We start from the raw sequence: 6,681 nt of genomic DNA on the forward strand, positions 1-6,681 counted from the left end.
CACTGGTCGATGTGCCATTAGATCGACCAGCTGACAGATCCCTATCTGATCGAATCTGATCAGAGAGGGATCGTAGGCTGCCTTTACTGCAAACAGATTGTGAATCGATTTCAGCCTAAAACCGATTAACCATCTGCTGAGCTGCTCCTGCCGCCTGTCCCCCCCCCCTCCCCCCGTATACATTACCTGAGGCTGGCTCCCGGGCATCTTCTCCGCATTGCACGGCTCTGTTCCGGCTCCATTACGGCGCTTCCTGTGTTACTCCGTGACCAGGAAGTTCAAATAGAGTGCCCTCTATTTGAACTTCCTAGTCACTGCAGTGACACAGGAAGCGCCGGGATGGATGGAGCCGGAACAGAGCCGTGCAGCACGGAGAAGACGCCCGGGAGCCAGCCTCAGGTAATGTATACTTGATCGGATCGGCCGCCGCTAGCGACGCGCACTTTACCCGCGGGCAATCGAGGGTAATTTCCCGCACGGCGCGATCGACGGACCGATCCGATTTCGGGAGGAAATCGGATCGGCGGCTGCGTTTACCGCGAACGATTGGCAGCAGATTCGATCCCAGGATCGAATCTGCTGTCGAAACGGCCGGGAATCGAGCCAGTGTATGGCCTGCTTTAGTCCTACTAATAATATCTAGTCCCTTTCAACTTTGTTTGCATTGCAAGGGTAAAAAATAAACAATGTTTCTATCTATGTATGCAAATTAAGCATTTCAAGGGCAGTAATCAACAGGGCTCCCCTAAAATGTAAACAGAAACCAGAACACTTCTATTTGGCTGAGAAAATACAGCTGATAACATGACAGAGCAGTCATGTCTAAAAAGCTATTACGTTTTACTCTGAAAAAAAAAACAAAAAACCCACCACAAGATTCTGTTCTGCATTACCATGGTTTACCATTAATACTACAATCACCTAAGCTTATTTTCAGTTCAAGATTGCTCTATAGGAAATGGTCATGAGAAAAATATGGAGACTGACATTTATGACTTATCCCTAAAGTTGGCCATAAACTAAACAATCTGATTGCACATTTTTTTCCAGTCTTAACTTCAAAAATCAGTTAGGCAAGTATGATCCAACAGGGTAGATCAGTGAATCGGAGGCCAATGACAACATAGCATGACTGTACTCACCAGGGTTGCTCTCCAGAATCGCGAATATTTTATGTACCCGAAAATTCGGGTCATTTTTCATGGTTGCCGAATCCTGCTGATTCGAATTCGAACCTACCCGAATAGTGCCTCTCAAATTCAGCCGCATAATTCTGAATTTCGGCAAAAATTTGTGTTCGGAAATTCGGATCTCTTTTTTATTTAAAAGTCCTCCTTCTCTCTCTCTCTCTCTGAGGGATTTGTAGGATGTTAAAAGCCAGCTTACATGCATTGGCCAGGAATCGAACCCATGTCCACTGCTTGGAGTGCAGCTATGCTCACCACTATACTACCGACAGCACTACATGCTGAAGCCAGCCTAGCATGTGCCATTATCATATACCAGAGAGAGAGAGAGAGAGAGAGAGAGAGAGAGAGAGAGAGAGAGAGAGAGAGAGAGAGAGAGAGATTTAACCACTTGCCGACCGCACGCTTATACCGTGCGTCGGCAAAGTGGCAGCTGCAGGACCAGCGACGCAGTACTGCGTCGCCAGCTGCAGGCTGATTAATCAGGAAGCAGCCGCTCGCACGAGCGGCTGCTTCCTGTCAAATCACGGCGGGGGGCTCCGTGAATAGCCTGCGGGCCGCCGATGGCAGCTCGCAGGCTAAATGTAAACACAAGCGGAAATAATCCGCTTTGTTTACATTTGTACGGCGCTGCTGCGCAGCAGCGCCGTAAGGCAGATCGGCGATCCCCGGCCAATCAGCGGCTGGGGATCGCCGCCATGTGACAGGGGACGTCCTGTCACTGGCTGCACAGGACGGATAGCGTCCTGTGCAGCCCGGATCACCGGGGAGGGGACAGGTAGGAGAGGGAGGGGGGAATTTCGCCGCGGAGGGGGGCTTTGAGGTGCCCCCCCCCCCCGCCAGCCACACGCAGGCAGAAGAGATCAGACCCCCCCTGCACATCATCCCCATAGGGGGGAAAAAGGGGGGCAATCTGATCTCTCTGCCTGCACCCTGATCTGTGCTGGGGGCTGTAGAGGCCACCCAGCACAGATCACTAATAACCATGCTGGTCCTTAAGGGGGGGTAAAGGGTGGGTCATCAAGTGGTTAAAAAAAACAAAAAAAAAAACCATCCGAATTCCCAAACACAAATTTTTGCCCGAATTTTCTTACCGACCCCCGAACCAAATTTGGCGATTGCATCCGAATTTTCACCGAATCCGAATGTACCTGAATCAAATTTTGGTACATTCGAGCATGCCTGGTACTCACACTGAAAGATCACAATTCTCATACAGCAAGATCTCTAACTTGGAGGGTACCTCTACACAGGCTTAATTCTTAGCTGAACTACTGCATTTACCTTTAGTTTATAAATAGCGCTGTAAATATTTTTGTGAAGAAATGTGTTTTTCAGAAAGTAAGTCCAAAGGGTCTGAAGATACCTAAATGCAATTAAGCAAGAGACTTTGAACCTATCCAGATCTGCTTTAGGATATTAGATGCTAGCTAAAAGTGCAATGACATCTCTCAGACTACTCGAGCAGCTCAGCCTAACATGATTGTATCTATCGGCCACAGCATAACCATATAAAGTCCCTTCCAATTAGCAGCAAAAGAAAAATTAGGAAAAAATTAAAAGTTTTGGAAGCTTTGAAGCAAAAAAGGTGCAAGAGAAAGTAGAGTCCTGGAGACATTGCTCAGTTTCTGTACCCACACTAGATGAAACTCAGAAGATAATGACCACCTCTGCCAAGAAACCAGCATCTGTTAAGCCGCCCCCCCCCCCCCCTCACAGCCAGTGATCTGCTTGGCGGATTATTTCATGCGAGCACTGGGTAAGGACATCGTTGTCTCCACCCACCCTGCCCGCCACATGACAACACACACAGCCGCCAGATCAACTCCTGCCGATTCCCTACGGGCGGCCGGATCGATTCCCACTCGTCCCCGCGGGCGCTCCTTATCTTCTGCTCGATTCCCCACTATTCTCCGCCCGTGGGGATCGAGCTGGGTATCAATCCGGCGGGTCATCGAACCTGTCGGAAATTATCAATTGAGCCATCAGCGGCTTGATTGATAAGGGTCCGTGTATGCCCAGCATTAGTCAGTGTTTACTGCCTTCAATTTAAACAAATGCAGATTATATTATTTCAGGGAAGATGGCAAACAGAGAACCAGGGTCAGCATAATAATATAGAAAGGAATGCTTGTGAGGTTTGAGGTGTGACCAGTGGAGTGGTCCTATCCTTTTGGTTCAGTGAAAAACACTTGGAAAAATGCATATTTTGATGTTTACATTTTTTTTAAAAAAAAGCAAAACAAAAAAGTAACAATGTAAGACAGCCTGGTGCCTTACATGTATAAAACAAAACAAACTTTCTGTGGAGTGGTTCTTTTATGTTTTTGTGGGTTTCCTTCAAAAAACCAACTTCCTCCAGAAAGCTGTGCTACATAAGAATGTAAATCAGAGCAAGCTTTAAAGTGTACCAGAGACAAATTATATTCAAAGTTTTATACATACCTGGGGCTTCCTCCAGCCCCATCCTCCTGGATCGCTCCCATGCCACCATCCACCGCTGCCTCATAGAGAACAGCCTGTCTAATTCTCCCTTCTCAGCAAGTAATGAACTAGTGTGATTTGAGCTTGCAGCTCTCTGCAGAGTTGAGAGCTAATATGTAAACAAAGGAGTTTAACCATTTCTGTGCTCTCAGCAAACCAGAAAGAAACTGCACTGCAGCATGTCTGAAGGAGCTCTACAAGCTGCAACAAGGAAATGTTTTTCTGTAAAGGTTATTATGCAGTAGGGATGCTCTCTTGAGTAAATTCAAGTGCCTAAGCACTCAAATTCATGATTTAAATGAGCATTAGTGTTCTCCCCAGGCTTTTTTAGCCAGGTGCTCCACCCGGCTAGTTTTGGTGAGCACCCGGCTGTCATCAGCTCACCTCCTCCTATGCTGTAAGCAGAGTTGTGCAGAGAAGCGCCGGCCCTGCATTCTCTCATCTCGCCCCAACCGGCTAATTTTTAATGCCACCCGGCTGGAAAAAAAAAATTCTGGGGAGAACATTGCATTAATTACTGCAGGAGTGCAGGTGGGACATAAGGGGTTATTTACCCATAAATCTGCATCCTCCCTGCGCACGTCCTACTTGGAGGAAGTGCGGGTTAGCGAGGCTTGCAACGCGTCCAACAGGACATGTGCAAGCTATTTGGAGCACAGGGAGGATGTGCATTTATGGGTAAATAACATTTTATGTCCCCGCCACACACCTGCAGAAACCTGCATCAGCTCGGATCGCTACCACGCCGCTGGCTGCAGCTTCGAGAACCGGGTCCAGTCATGTCAGTCAGTCGGAGCCAGTCTGACGTAAGATTAGTGCGCTGTTCGCGTATCTCTCCAGCAGCCACTTGAGAGATACATAGAGGGCGCACTTCTCCGGCGTAGACTGCCCTCAATTGGCTGAAGTGCGGGGACTTGGTTCCCAAAGCTGCGGGCAGCGGCATGGGAACACTGAGCGGATGGGGCTGGAGGAAGCCTCAGATATATATGAAACTTTTTTTCAGCTCTGGTACACTTTAAGCCTCGGGCGCTAAAAAGGTTGAGGTGAGCCAGTCCATAGGGAAATTCTGATAAAGTGATTGGGTGGACAGCACCCTCTTGAACTGCTAGGTTTCAGATACATTTGGCCAATTAGAATGCTTTAAGTTGTAAATGTTGCTACGAAAGGAGAAGTGTTGCCTATGGACTTTCACACAGATTCCTCTCGAACATAGTAGCTCCAAGCCTCGTATACACAGAGTATAAAGGGAGACCAATGAATCTGGGGCCAATGTACAAACGCTAGATTATTAGTAATGGTAATAGTCATCAGCCGATTTGGCAAAGTTTAATCTAGCATGTGAACAAGGCTTCTGAGAAACAAGCCAGCGCCAGGCTTGTAGTGTGAACAAGAGTTACAAATCTATAGCATGCTTAGAACACATGGTAGACTTTAATGTGGACCTGAACTCAGAACTTCCTCTCTGCTCTAAAAGATACCAACAACATAGGAACCTTTAGAGAAAAAAAAACATTTCATTGGTACAGCTGATGCAAATCCTGCAATAAATCTGCAGTGCGTCTACTTCCTACTTTCATGGAAGAGTTAACATCCTGTGTTTACAAATTAGATGCTCTGCCGAGGCCACCAGCTGAGAGATCAAATTACAGTTGTGATTAGTCACAGAAGAGGAGGAACTAGACAGGCTAAACTAGAAATGCATACAGGGTGCATTTCTCTAGGTTTTCCTTCTGTCCTGTGCAAGAGTTCAGGTCCACTTTAACTAGGTTTACCAACTGGCAAACCCCGACATCTGCCCAGTATTGCCATCACCAGAAAAAATAAACATTGAAAATGAAGACACTGAGGTCAATGGCTACATTCACACTGATTAGAGTAGACACATCTCCCTTGTAGCCACAGACCCCAGACATACATGCATATCAGATGTTCCAGGTTTTAGTCTGCCTGTATTTGCTGCATGCTTGTTTCAGGCGCGTGTTTCAGACACTATTGGTGCACAAAAGATCAGGAGGATGCCAGGCAGTCTAGTATTGTTTAAAAAGTAAAATAATAGCAGCCTCCAGATCCCTCCCACTTCAGGTGTTTAAACAATGAGTACAGACACAGATTTTCTGAAATCTAATGTAGTCTCAAGAGCCGAGAATAATGCATAAAGGAGATACATAAAGAGGAATAATGCATAAAGGAGATGCTGGGAAATAATGGCCAATCTGAGAAGTGCTGGGACTGCTGCTGCCCGCAGTTACCAGCCAGATCCGCTCTCTTGTGAAGAAAGAAAAGGAGGCCTGTGATTGGCTGATCAGCAACAGCTGCACTCCTCAGATGTCGCGGCTTCCCCGGGCACAGATGCCCGCAGCCTGCACGGCACATCCACCGCACACAGCAGAGAGGAGCGGTGCCAGGCCGGAGCGGCATCCAGCAGCAGCCATTATGTCTGCAGTCCCCCATCCCCCCTCCTCGCCCCCGGGCGGCGCGGCTGCTGCGGAAGCGGGAGGATCACGTGCAGGAGCCCCCCTGCAGCCCCTCACCGGCCACCATCACCCCCTCGCGGCTCACCTCTCCCCGTGGTGATGTCTCCGAGTGCTGACTCCACTCCGCTGCTGTCTCTTCACGCACTGAGAGTCGACCAAGAGCGGAAGTATGCGTTACTAACGCGATGTCTGCTGGCGCGTCACTTCCGGTCGTTGCCCCGGGTGACAAACTGGAATTTTCTGGAATGTGCAGTGCAGTGAGGGGTGACAGGCTGGTGGCATTGTTGGCCAATGTGCCTCACACAACCCCAGCAGTGCCACCAGCCTGTCACCCCTGTGTGCTCCCCTCAGAGCATATATCACGCTGCCTCTCCTCATATATCTATGTACCTGAGCCTCTCCGATTGTTTCTCGCCTCACAAATATAGAGAGATACACTTTATCATCTGGCCCTCAGAGCATCACATTATAGTACAGAGTATAGTACATAATAGAGTATATAGAACAGTATAGGGGAAGGAGGGGAGACACTGGGA

The 6,681-nt window shown here is 48.2% G+C and overlaps 1 protein-coding gene across 3 annotated transcripts in view; it reads right to left on the reverse strand.

The window, feature by feature from the left end:
• Nucleotides 1–6,338, reverse strand: part of DNAJB6 (DnaJ heat shock protein family (Hsp40) member B6) — a 138,014-nt gene extending 131,676 nt beyond the window's left edge. For all 3 annotated transcript variants that reach the window (XM_068235859.1, XM_068235858.1, XM_068235860.1), the window contains exon 1: nt 6,231–6,338. The gene's annotated coding sequence lies outside the window, so the exon portion shown is untranslated. The remainder of the gene's footprint in view (nt 1–6,230) is intronic.
• Nucleotides 6,339–6,681: the final 343 nt, after the last annotated feature.

This window comes from Hyperolius riggenbachi, chromosome 5, assembly GCF_040937935.1.
Source record: "Hyperolius riggenbachi isolate aHypRig1 chromosome 5, aHypRig1.pri, whole genome shotgun sequence".
In the NCBI taxonomy this organism is placed as follows: domain Eukaryota; kingdom Metazoa; phylum Chordata; class Amphibia; order Anura; family Hyperoliidae; genus Hyperolius; species Hyperolius riggenbachi.